The 14,222-nt window shown below is 38.0% G+C and overlaps 1 long non-coding RNA gene and 1 pseudogene across 1 annotated transcript in view; one reads left to right on the top strand and one right to left on the bottom strand.

Annotated features, from left to right (window-relative positions):
• LOC118531394 (uncharacterized) overlaps positions 1 to 14,222 on the top strand; it is a 75,618-nt gene that overhangs the window by 49,709 nt on the left and 11,687 nt on the right. The window lies entirely within an intron of this gene.
• LOC118531416 (U4 spliceosomal RNA) lies at positions 8,360 to 8,472 on the bottom strand (annotated as a pseudogene).

Raw genomic sequence — 14,222 nt, 5'->3', positions numbered from 1 at the left:
TTTAGTTTCTGTCTACTATAGATTAATCTCATTAATAGAGGCAGCTGGCTACATAATCATATCCCCAAATTTTGTACCTCTTGGGTCCCACTGAAAGAATAGGCAGTTAGAAATGGGAATAGGAAAGCAATCTAGAATATGGTCATGATTAATAACAATTACCTAAATTATATCACTTATAGGATAAGCACACCAAATTTAGAAACATTATCCAAAGATATATTTGTGATATACGGAAGAGTTCTAGCTGCAAAACAGACATTGCATTCATGCTGATTCTTATAAAAATCCAATGATTATAAATAATTTCCTCTTGCCATATAGCTTGCAGATATTTCAATATGCCTCGGTATTCTGTTTCTCTCTCTCCCCCCCCCTTCCCTGAACAGGTATCATTGAAAGAATATTTCATATCTGGCCAGACTAATGATCTTACAGTTGATATAGGACTTCTTCTTTCAACTCTAATGTCCATTACCACTTGGAACATGTACACAGCAGCTCCATTCCACTGGGAATGTTTCCCCACCTGCCCCATTATTCTGGTCTTCCTCACTCTATAAAGATCTTGAAGGACATTTAGAACAACATCATATTCTTTCATGATGGGCTCATTCATCTGCCCACTGTGGATAAAATTGCATAGGTAAGTGATCATTCCCTTTCTGCTCAAGGAGTTTTCTCACAAAACTCCTGTTTTGGAGATTAAAGACTTTTGTCCAATGCAATGTTTAATTCTCACATATAATACTGTGAATTTATGAACTGGACGCCAGAGTCAGGAACAGCATGCTTTCTCTGGAATCTAAATCTTGAGACTTCTCAAAAAAAACCAGAACAAACAACAACAACAACAAAAAAAAAACAGTAACATTGTTTATATAAAATACTGTTTCTTCACTGTTCTTTATTGACTATCCACTAATTGATAAAACACTGTTCATACCTAGCAAGGTGTAGAACAGACAGGATTGGTTCAAATATTGATTCTTCCACTTTCTAGCTATATAAATTGACAACTCTTCACCTATTTCTGCATGTTTAATTTTACTTATGTTGCATGAAGGCTTTGAAGGTTAGAGATCAAATCAAATTACTATGGCTATCTTGCATATAGCAGATACACAATGAATGATAACTTTTAAAATTATATTTATAATCTAATTAAGTCTAAAGTGCATTAGAAAGCCAAAGAAGAGTCCAAAAGAAGGCAGCAGATTCTTGCACAGAAAATCTGGAAGTTGGGATTGGAAGGGTCTCTTCCAGTATTCCATTCCTATGGACCTACTTTGTGCTTCTAAGACTTCTTTACTGGTTAGATAGTTTCAAGAGGACAGGATTCCAAACTCCCTACTTCTTCCATCAAAGAACCTCAGAGTTTATTTGTTTGGGCTTCCACATAAGCTTTTATTTGATAAAATATTTCTTTTAGTGGAATAACCTTGGAAGCTGCAAGAGGTGTCCAAAATTCAAACATACGTATATATGCATATGTACACACATATGTATTAATTCTTTAAGTATTTAAAAAATGCACAATTTGTCAAGTTCAGGGGTCTCTAATGTTAGAAGGAAAAATATTCTGCATATTTTAAGAGTCAAAGCAATGAAAAATCCAATCAAGAGGTTTAGCCACTGGAGAGAGGATTATAGAGTAATCTGACTTGTGGAGTATATGATTAGCTGTGGCTTTAAGTTATGAAGTCCTCCAGAGAAAGACAACTACCATATGATTTCACTTACATGTGGACTCTAAAAAACAAAACAAAACAAAACAAAAAAATGAAGAAACAAAAAACAAAATAGACCCATAAATACGGAGAATTAATGGTTGCCAGAGGAGAGGTGGGTGGGAAGGTGGGCAAAATGGATGAAAGGAAGTGGGAGATATGGGCTTCCAGTTATGGAATGAATAAGTCACGGGGATAAAAGTTACAGCATAGAGAGTATAGTCAATGGTATTATAATAGCATTGTGTGGTGACAAATGGTAGCTCCACTTGGGTGAGCACAGCATAATGTTGTACACCTGAAACTAATGTGACATTGTGTGTCAACTCTACTGCAATAAAAAAGAAAAAGTTGTGAAGTCCTTGTCACATACAATAAGTAGGGGTCAGTCCATCCTAGCCACATCACAGACAAACAATCAGTTGTTTCCTGACCAGAACTTCTGATTGTTTATAACTTCAGCAAACTGAGAAGGCAACCAAAAACATCACTCTTGAGAAATGGACTCTAAAAAACGTTTTAGGCAACAAAATTGTAACCCCCAGAAGAAACATTGTTCAAGTCATGCAGATATAGAATTAAATATAAGATATTTAAGACAACCCTCCTTCTTTCTTTCCTTCCTTCCATCCTTCCTTCCTTTCTTCAAAAATATCTATTGACTATAAGCTAGGTGCCAGGTACTGTTCTGGGCAATGTGGATACACTCATGAGCAAAGCAGAAAAATCTCTCCCTTTACAAACCTTACCTTCTAGTCAAGGAATAAATGCAATAAACATAATAAATGAGTAGAACTGATCATGCCAATGCCCTGTTTACATTTCCTCCACATTCATTAGTTGAAGGCTATTAACTATGAACGAACAACTGCAACTTTCTGCCTGAGCCCCAGGAGCACTCTTCCCACACTAGAGGAAAGGTAGAAATGAGTGTTGAAGTCCTGAAAACAGCCCTCGGCCAATGGCAGGAAGGGTGCTGATAGGTACATACCCCTAGTTTCCTCATCTCTTGGTGGGAAGCAATTGAGCCTCAATTGTCCACAGAGATAATCTGCTTAATAACCTACCTCTCCTTGACTCACTACCCTACTGCCCTGCCTCTTTATCTTGAGGTCACCTCCCAGTAAATTATTGCACTCAAATTTTGTCTTAGGATTTGCTTCTAAAAGAACTTGTTTAATACCAGACAAGTAAATTTTATAGTATATTAAAAGGTGATATGTTTTGAAAAATATAGAAAATAGAAATAAAAACATAAAGCACATTAAGAAGGATCTAGATTAGAAGGTAAGAGACAATGTAGTAGAGGGCATTAGAACAGAGACTTGAAGGAGACAAAGGAGTAAACTGTGGGGATGTCTAGAGGAAAGGTAATGTAGAGGTCCTGAAGTGGAGTATGTCTGGTGCATTCGAGACTTTGGAGGAGACCTTGTGACTGTCATAGAGTGTGTAAAGAAGAGAGTCATAGAAAATAGGATATGAGAGAGGTAACAGTTGTAGGGAGGCATTAAAAATTTTATAAGGTCTTATAAAGACTTTGGATGCTAGCCTAAGTGATAGAGTGATATGGAAGAATTTGAGCAGAGGAGTAACATAATCTGACACATCTTAAAAGCTTCTCTTTAGTTACTGTGTTGAGAAAGACTACAAGAGGTCAAAGACAGAAGCAGGAAGAGCAGATAGACATCTATTACAAAAATGCATGCGGCAGTCCATCAACAGATGAATGGATTAATAAATTGTGACATTTACATACAATGAAATATTATTTAGCCATAAAAAGGCATGAAGTACTGATACATGCTATAACATAAATGAACCTCAAAGATATTATGGTAAATAAAAAAGGCCAGACACAAAAGGTTGCATGTTGCATGATTTCATGTATAAGAAATGCCCCAAATAAGTGAATCTATAGAGACAGAAAGCAGATTAGATTCTAGGGGTTGGGTGGAAGCAGATTTGGAAGTAACATGTGAGTGGGTGTAGGGTTTTACTTTGAGATGATGAAAATATTTTGGAACTAGATAAAGAGCATGGTTGACAACATTGGGAATGTACTCAATGCCACTGAATAATTAACTCTAAAATGGTTAATTTTATGTTATGTGATCTTCACCTCAATTAAAAAAAAAAACTTAAAAAGGAAAAAAAAATACTTAAAAAAATGATGATGGTTTGAACCAGAGGACTAGTAATGAAGGTGATGAGAATGGTAGGATTTTGGACATATTTTATAGGTGGAATCAGGAGAATTTCAGGACCAGATGTCAGTGTGAAGTGTAAAAAAGGACTCCAAAGTTTTGGGCTTGAGCATCTATAGGAATAAATTTGCCATTTATAGGTACAGGAAGATTGCAGTTAGAACATGCTTAGGGTAGAAGATTGAGAGTTTAGTTTTGAATATAAGTTTGAGCTGTGTATTTAATAGTCAAGAGAATTTTGAAATGTCTAGCATGCAGGACAAAGATCAGGCTAGTATCACACCCATTGCATTATTATTTTCATATCAGTGAACAGTGAACAATCAGTATTTTAAATATGTGTTAAGTTTAAGAGAATTTAGTTTATTGGAGTAACATGTCAGCCTTGTAATTATGAGCTAAAATGTATAAGCAAAATAAATAAATAAATAAAATGTATAAGCAGAATTTAAATAGATTGGTGATTTTAAGTGGAAATTTTGGCTTTTATATAATATCAGATCATTTAAAAGAACTTAAAGCTTTCCATATTTATATTTTTAATTTATTAGGTCTCATAAGAAATTATTAAATTCTTGAGACTTTCCAGTCAAATCACTGACACAGTTGAAAAGACAAGAAAATGTTCTCTATCCATGACATTTAAGTGATTCAAAGGTGTATACACTTGCCAACAGATCCAACTGTTGTTCAAAGGCTCTTAAAAGTTATTGTAGACATATAAACATATAGTCAGTTTTATAAAATGAACCTAAAAGCTTCAGGAAGAACTAGGCTTCTAAATCTCAAACTTGAATAGATTGACCACTATTCCTTAAAAGCATGTTAACTATTGACTGGTCTTTTCTACCCACAAAACTGCCCCCAAGAGCATCAACACACTCACACTCAATAGCTTGCTCTGAGGAAAAATAAAGAGGTTGAATGTCTACTGCGTGGTTAAGCATATGTCTGAAGACCAGAGAAATTAAATGTGCTACTTAAAACTTCAAAGCCTAGATTTCCAGATATTTTCCAGTATTATTGATGCCTAAAGGGGACGGTGGTCTAATTGTGGCTTATTTTGGAGGTTCTGGCATTCTTTGTTGCATGTCAAGTTATCCAGGCAAATGTTTGGATGTCCATCTTATTGAGATGCTTGATGCCTTTTACTACTCGAGCTGTTTTAACTATTCACTGCCACACATACAAAAAGAAGAAAAGAAAAAAAATAAAAGAAAGAAAAGGGGAAGAGCTAAATGTAATTGAGGGTAAATATTATCTTAATAAAGTGAAGAGTCAAGCTAGGTGACACTTTTTCTTTTTGATAGGAATAAAGAGTGACTCTAAAGCAATGTCATTGATTTTCTTAGGTGGCTTGCATATTGACTTTGAAGGCATTTTTCAAAGGGAGGCTTGAAAATGATCTTCAACAATGGTAGTGATGTTAGTGTAATGTAGAGTTTCCCTATGGGGCACTTTAAAGGACTCATTTGGATGTTTAAGTCCTGCTATGTAGGCTTTTAAAAAATTCATTTGTGATTACACACTGCATATTTTCTATAAACTAATTGGTTAGCGAAAGCAATATACAGCAATAAGAGAACTAAGAGAGTAGCAGGAAGGACATCACTCTGAACACAATAGGTTTGATAAAATTTACAGATCAAATATAATTTTGGAGGCCTAAATGATTTTTTAAACACATTTTCAAGGGCTGCTAAAAGCTATACTAATAGTTACCAATATATCTAAGACTGACTACGTATAAGGCATTTTACACCACCTATAAATATTCATAACAACCTCCCTGCTAAATAGATACCACTGCTCCAATTTTAGAGGGAAGGAAATTGAGGGTCAGAAAAGTTGAATTGTCCAAAGTCATGCCGTAAAGCAGGACAAAACCACGATTTGAATTAGTCTGTTCGGTGCCATGCCCTGAGTGTGATACTGAATAAAATACTCTCTAAAAGAGAAAAAGCAAAGGAGGCAACGTCCCCCTGTCCTCCTCTAGGATACAAATTTATGGGTATATTTATGACTTACCTACATCCAAAATGTTCTCATACAAATCGTTTAATGTATTTCTTAAATGATGCTCAACTCAAGCAAGCATTTCATGTCATCAAACCTGACTTTTATTTTTTTTTCTTTTAAACCCAACTTGTTTTACTGTTTCAAAGAATCTAAATCCTGTATCTAAATGTAATAATAATTTTTAAAATCAAAAGTACCTGAAACACTATCGGATAGATGGACAGTGATGAACTTTCTGATGAATGAAGGAAACTTTAGGTTATGATTCACATTTGCACCAGATTCTTACTTGATGAAAAAAAAAGTCTTCTTTTTTATAATGACCAAGGGAAAGGGCTATAGATATCCCTTGTAAGGATTCCTTGATGCCAGAGTGTATCAGCATAAAAAAGTAATAAAAGAGAGCTCACAAAGATCTAAAAAGTTTATGGAAAGAACAACTGCTTCATAATGAGAGTTTCCAGATCACAAAGTAGAAAGAAGAAATCCAACTATAAATCTATATTCAGAGTACAGCAGGGGAAATAGGATATGAGGTAATTTTTGCCTTACTTTTTGAGCAGCACAGATCTTATGAACAGAGGTGGAAGCTATTCAATAACATTTATTGCGAGGCCTAGTTCAGTGCCTTCCACGGGTGGGCAGTCAATAAATCTTATCTGGAGATGATATTTATGCAATGATAATCAGTCTACTTCAGCACAGCAATTTTGGGGGAGAATATTGTCTGTGTAAGGTTAAGCCTTGTGAAGTTAAATAATAAAAAGAAGGGCAAAGACCAGATGTGGAAAGTATTCAAAAAAGAAATTAAGGTTTATGCAATATTTGCATAAGCACTGGCAATTACAAATCAGAGAAGTAAATGTGTTTTCAGAAAAATTTGAAACACATTTTGGTAAATGGCAGGGAAAGCATTAAAATTATACCTGATTCTCTCCTCCCTCCATCTTTACCAAGAGTACATATTGATTGACTCATTCAGACAGTAAAGACAAAGACGCAGAAGTCTGACCTTTGTTCCAGGTCAGGGTGGGATGGATGATCTATAATGGAGTCCTTTTTACCTTCGTCTCTTGACTCTATGTACACGAAATTAATAAATGATAAGCATTACCCCTAGAGTTTTTGCCACACAAATATCAAACTAAGTAATTTCATACAATGATTTAATGGTTTGGTTTGATTATGTAAAATGATTTAAACATAAAAAGTTTAGGTTGATTTTGAGTTGAGAATTCTTATTTTCCTAGAATGATCTAAAGTTCATTATCTCATTGAAATGCACGCACACATACATAACACACACACACACACCACACACCGGGGCTCTCTCAGTGAAGAGTCAGGTGCTGATATATGAACTGACCTTGCATCTAGGAAAAAAGTCCCAAGCTGTGCTGACAGTTAATGTAGAAAAAATTTATACTTTTCCTTATGAACAATTTATTTTTAATGTAGCTTTTGTAGGGAATTTTCAAATATTGGACTTTGGACTGTTCTTTTTATATCTAATAAAGAACACCAGTTTAAGGAATGGCTGGTGGAAAGGAATAAAATGAGGAATGGGGAAGGGAGAAACGTACTGAAGCCCTGCCAGTTTTTAAAGGTGGCAGGTAGAAATTATGTCATTCCATTCGCCATAAAGTTATCTAACGTGTATGTCTCAGAAGTTGCTAATGTATATTGGACTCAAAAATAATATGTAAAGTGAAAGATGTAAATAATCGGAGCCGAATCTGTCATCGTAACAGTCTCAATTTCTCATTTAATGTTTGTATGATTAGTGAGAAGAAAGCCACACAGGACTGGACACCTTGTTACAAACCCAAAAAAGAAAGAGGTCATTTACTGCAAACTTCAAGTGACCCAACCACTAAAATCATTCCTATGTTAAGGTTTAATTTTAGTTGTCTTAGGTTTGCCTACATCCTTCCTTTTTTGCACTCATAAGCTCAGTTTGGAAGTCTACGGCGGGTATGAGTCCAATGAAGATTCCAGCAGTCAGCTAGGAACAGTAACGTCTACCTGACCTTCTTACAGAAAAAGTTGGGAAGAAGAAAACCCAAGCTGTTCAGTGAGCAGAGACAATGAAACCTAAGAGAGAGAGATTTCTTTCTCGTAGTCAGAGGGGATGCATGGATAGGTCAAGCAACGGGAGTGTAGGAAGCCAACTTGTCCCAGGAGCAGCCGTTAGCCGAACAGCCAGAAGAGATCAGCGGAAAATAAGAATGGACATTCTTTCTCTGGGGTTTCTCATTTTATACAGACTACTCTCTACAGCCATATTGCAGCTTCGTCTCTCACTTTCTTCTGTGAGGAAGTCTGTGTTCACAATTTAAACGGGCAAAGTTTACAACAAATCTTTACAAGCAGACAGCTGAAGCCTTGGGAGCCAGTCACTTTGAAATCCAGGAGAGGACAAAACCAAAATTCCATGTTGCATTGACACCAAGTTCAATTAGCAATAATCATGCCTCGGATAAACCTCATTGGCTACGATACTGCCACTGCGCAAAGCTGTGACACCAAGTTCAAATAAATTATGGATTTGTTCTTGTGGAAACATAGTAGACTACACACACACTAATAAGCAAATTCTAAATTTGTCACACTTTTCTCATTAAGCCTGGCATAAGCACATGTATGCACATACATGTGAAAGAGAGAGAGAGGAAAAAAAAAAACTATAGCAAACGGACAAAGAGAGAACCCAAAGGAGACTGAACAATTTTTTTCGTTCTTTGTAATGTTCAAGTACTTAGTAATTTCTAAATAATAATATATTTGATTCAGAGGGGGAAATTTCATGTTAGAATTGGGGGGAAAAAATCTTTCCAAGTAGGACTCTGTGTGAGTCTAGCTGAATGAGAGATGGTCAGACAAGGGGCATAAATCAAGCAGTGGTCAGTTTAGGAAAATCAGCCAAGACAAGGTGCAGACAAACAAGGTACTCAGCAAGACCTTATTAAATATCCATGCTTCATCCACTCAACACTCATAAATAGTGAGCACCTATTAATATTCCAAGCTCAAGCACTGCTTTCAGTGACTTCACAGATAACCTTGTCCACCTGGCCAAAGGTGACATATCTGGGAGGCAGTCAACAGGAATCAGAAATTCAGGCTAATGAGAAGAAAGACAAGGATCAGACACCTGGGCTAAGTAATGAAGCCAAGGAGAGAACCTGGGCCCTCAGGCCACTGGACCCGCCAAGCTTTGCAGAGAGGTGCTTCTTCTAAATTCGGGAAAGCTCTCATATCACAGAGGGGGGAAACTAAAGCTGACCAAAATCATATTCCATCTTGCTTAGTTCCATATCAGCCCCCGTATCACCCTACTCTCATCCCATCCTCACTCCCGTCTTTGTGCATTTCTGCTCGAACCCCTTATATTAGTACAAAAAAGATTTCTCAGTGCATTCCTCCCCATCACCTCCTGCCTTTTCTCTGCTCTCACTCTTCACCCGAGCCAGATGGAAGCAATTTCAGATCTGCACATACAACATGCTCTTTCACGCTTACATCTTCCCACCCAAGCCTCTGTTTGATGAGTTCTCACATATGCTCGGCGTTGTGCCAAGTGCTCAATGTGAATTGCTCATATAATCCCCATGAAAAGGCTACAGTGATTATTACTATTTTATAGACAAGGAAACTGAGACTTAAAGAGTTAGACACTTGCCCAATTCTTCATAGCCATGAGTTGAATTAAGGGCTACCGCCCTGTGACCTGCCTCCAAAGTTCATTTCATCATGTATCATGCCATGCCCTGCCTTCTGTTTGGCTGACTCACACCTCAAACAAACTTTTCCTTACTCCATAATTTGATTTAGATGCAGTTCAGTATTCTCTCTAAACAGGCTGCCTATTTCTGTATCACAGCACTCATCATGCTCATCTGCACCGCTTGATTTGCTTGAGCATCTTTGCTCCAGTGTTGGCAAAAAGCCCACAAGCCCTTTAGATTCTCAGTGTTTACCCTAATGCCTGGTCCTTGGAAGGTGTTCAAGAAAAGTTTATTGACTCCCTCAGGAATAAATAAATGTCATATGGGTATGTAGTCATGGGTAGTGGAGGGATTACAACACAAGTCTACCTGATTTCCAAGGCCTTCCTCTTCCAGTGTATTATACTAGCTCCCAGCTAATCAGGAATGAATGTCCTTACTCCATTCGTAAAGTGGAGATAAGATTATTCGGTCAGTCATCCTTGAATTAGATGATGGGAGAACCAGAATTAAAATCTATTGTTTCTAATATCGGGCAGAGTAGGAACTCTATTACAAGTGTTTATTGAATAAATAAGTCTGGTTCTATCATATAGGTAGCCCCTGCCTCCTGTGTTCTTTGCTGCTTGCATAGTTTAACAGTGAGCATTGTATGCTCTAGAACATTGCCACTCAGGTTGCGATCTGTGGACCAGTGGGATCATCCTCACCAGGGAGCCTGTTAGAAATGTAGGATCTCAGGCCCTGCCCAGACCTACTAAATCAGAATTTGCATTTCATCAAGCTCCCTGAGTGACTAGTGGACATGGTGAAATTTGGGAAGCACTAACTCTAGAATATACAGTATGTATGGAGATGTGATTCCCACCTAAGAGACTTGCAATCTGAGTTAAAGAGAAAGAAAATCATCCTGGTCATAAAATACAGTAATTAGCACTATAAAACAATATCGGCAAAGGAAGAACAACACTGATGTAAATTGGAAGCCATAGAGAATAAAGTATTGCAGTATTTCTTAGGCAGAGAAGATGGAGTCCTCAATTGAGGTGCTGTGTGCAAAAGACTGGTAGTGAGCTCATTGCCCAACACACCTGCGTCTAAATCATAATGAGGACAGGTCGGCTTCATATCATAACTCAAAGAGAAGATTTGTATAGTGGATAAGGTGGTAGGATCTGGAGGTAAACTACCTGGGTTCAAATTCCAGCTCAGTCACTGACAAGCTCAGTGATTTTGTGACACTGGGTATATTGCTTACACCTCGTTTCTTTTTGAAAAATGGGACAGTAAAGGCACCTGACTTACAGAGTTGTGATGAACATGAGATGGGAGCACTTCACAGAACGTCTGACACAAAAAAGCACTTAATAGAAATAATAATATTGCATAATCATAATCATTCTTGAAATACATAAGCAGTTGGTTTATTTTGGGAGGGCTCCCCTCCCTGGTAGGCTTTATTGGTGGCCTGGGTTGTCCCATTGCTGTTTCCACCTCTCCATCCCAAAATGTGGCTGCCTTTCTTCAGATCAGGGCGCATAAGTAGGGTGCAGTTGACCATAAGCAGGTTAACCTTGTATGAAAAGGTTGCGGGTAGAACTATACGTGCCTATTTGTTCAGAAATGTTCATAGCTTTTATTAGATATTCAAAGGCACAAATGGCCTCAGAAAGGTCATGAATCTCTGTTCTAAATGAGAGGGGATGGCATGGCTGAGAGCACAATATCAGCAACAGGCTTCATTCTGGTCCTGACTTCACTAGCTGTGTGACTTATCTAAAAGTGTCTTCTCTCTTTAAAGTGGGGACAATAACACCATCTTCATAATCTCATTTCCTGTGAGGGATCGTGTAAGGATTCAGAATGCCATGCTCTGTGAAATGGTACTCTGTAATGGTAAGGAGTTTCCAGATGTTAGTGGCAGCTGTTCTTAATAGAGACTTCTCAAACATTTTCTCCCACAACTGATTCAGGAGAGCATACCCACTCACTCCAAGGAGCTGTGTTCTCAGGAAACATCCCCTTCCAGAGCGACAAGTGAGACAAGCTGGGCAGGAGGCTTCCATACCCATAACTGGTGCCCCTGCTGTGTTTACAAAGACAGAGACAGTTGAGTATAAGGAGAGGGAAATGCAGCAGGGAAGATTGGTTACAAAGAAATGTCACTCCAGCAGTAAAAGGTGATGGCGGTAGCAGCTCTGGGTGCTCTGCGTGCTCTGGGTGGTGGTCCTGTGATCTCCAGACAGACGTCTGAGGCACACATGCCCAGATGTGTCTCCAGCCAGCAGTGTTTTCTCTTCAGCAACATGTCTCCAGGCAGCCTTGCTGTGACGTTTCCATGTATTAACAATAAGAGGGAGTGGAATCTGGAATTCAGAAGTCAAAAGATTCTGCTCTTTTCATTCAAAGAGGTCAAAACAAAGCAGTATACAGAGGGAAGAAAAAACAACCTCCACAAGTAGATCAGGACATAAGCCTGACTTTGACCTTAGATATTTCTACACTGTAATCAAGCGGACTGTCAGGAAACTATGTGTAGATAGTGGAGGCACAAGTGAAAATAAGACAGAGCGGGGTGTGAGCGTAGTGCTAGATCCGTAACACCTTCACCTCGCAGCACACTTGTGCATCCCGTGCATTTGCCGGCAGCTTTCCTGCCCATCAAGAGGGAATCTAGCAGGAAGACTGCTAAAAGGGAACTATTTGGAAGTCAGATTTCTGTCTATGTCAGTAGGACAAGCGTGGGACAGTCCTGTGCTGAGGGCCCAAGGAGCACGAGAGTTTTTAAAGATGTGTCATGGTCTTCCTCATGAGCTTGAACAATCCATTCCAGCTAGTCTTTCCCAGCTTGCATTCCTTTTATATTTAAAAAGGAAAATGTCAGGCTCTCTCTGTCTTGCCCTTATTTCTTTCAGATCAGAAACAAGGATATGAAGTCAGTTCCTGAAGAAATGACATAGGAAAGCTATTTAAGACTTTAAATTCTTGATGATGTGGAAAAATAGGATGATGTTGGGTGTTTCCTGTCTCCCCGTGGGATTGAGTCATTGTGTGTGTTAGCCATGAGCATATTTCACCAATTTGTTCACATCTTCTTCTCCCTGAGCTTTACTGCTTGAACAGTGCCAGTAATGAGCAGAAATGTATTTGTCTCTCATAACTGTAAGAGATGACGCAGGGAAGCCAAATGAATGTGGGAGGTACTGTTTTGTTTCTAATTAACAAGGGTTTTCAAATATTTGTGTAAAGAAAAGAAGTCAACATTCAAAAGGTTGGAATCTTTTGCCCTTTTCTATGTTTTTCTTTAAGGAAAAAAAGGAAATGCTGCGTGTACAATTCAATGGAAATGATAGGGATAGCTAAAAATGAAATATGAAAAAAAATTAAATCATCCAGGTACCATGAAGCAATGCACAGCTGAAGGTACCTTATTACTTTATATTATACCTTCTCATTGTAAATAACTACTGTTATATAATATGAATCATTGATGTTTAATAATAGAAATAACCACAGTCAGATGCCAAATCAAGAAGAAAGGATCTGTACTTTGAAAAAAAGAACTCTCTTAATGTACATGCCACATAAACCTTCAGGGCTTGAGCTCTGAAAGGAATCCTGCAGTGGGGAGCTATTGAGAAAAGCAGTTCTGAGCAAAAGAGGAGGGGGGCAAAGCCAGATTCAAGTCTGGCTCTTTCCCAGCTGAAGTAAGTGACACTATGAAAGTACGTCGAGGCCTAGCTGTGTGTGTGAATATCGCCACACATTGGCACCCTTTCTGGTTGCCTAGTAGCAGCTAGCAAAATTCAATGTGCTGCGTGTCCATCTGTCAAAAATACCTTCGGATGGGTCTAATAAGAAGAGAGCTCAGTATTATGCATCTTAAGGGAATTAAAAAAAAAAAAAACTAGACATTATGACTCAAAAACAAAAAGCAAAACATGAAAAGAAAAATATCTCTTTAGGGAAAAATAGCAACAAATAGAAGGCATTAATATTGCAGAGTGCAATGTATTAATAGTGAAAAGTCAAAAGTAAAGGGATGCCCACTGGTAGTGTCCAGTAAGTACCATGAAATGAGGAGAATATACTTTGAGATAAGGATGTGGATTCAATCATTTACACCTTCCCTGAAAGAGAGGCGTTTTCAGCAGAGAAGGAATCGATGGAGAAGATCCATGAGAATTCACAGGCAAGTGCAATGTGTTGTTCAAAGGTACTGTATCAGAATATAACTAGCTACAGGTCACAGAAAAATGTGATGGACAGCAATTCAAACAGTGGAGATTCCTTTGTCTCACAAAACAAAAAGTCTGGAGATGGGCAGCTGCTGGTATCAGTTTTGCAGTCTCAAAAGATAAGAGCTGGAATTTCTGTGATTTTCTTGGCCCTCCCTCTTGGCTGCAAGATGGCTGCTGCAGCTCCAGTCATCATAACTTCATTCAAGGCAATAACAACAACAAAGGCAAAGAAAGAATAAAAGGCAAATAGAAGATGGGAGTGGGGAAAGGAGGAGTGAATAGTAGTCATGGTATATGTAA

The sequence above is a fragment of the Halichoerus grypus genome, chromosome 4 (genome assembly GCF_964656455.1).
Source record: "Halichoerus grypus chromosome 4, mHalGry1.hap1.1, whole genome shotgun sequence".
Lineage (NCBI taxonomy): Eukaryota > Metazoa > Chordata > Mammalia > Carnivora > Phocidae > Halichoerus > Halichoerus grypus.
This window is presented reverse-complemented; position numbering and strand designations above follow the sequence as displayed.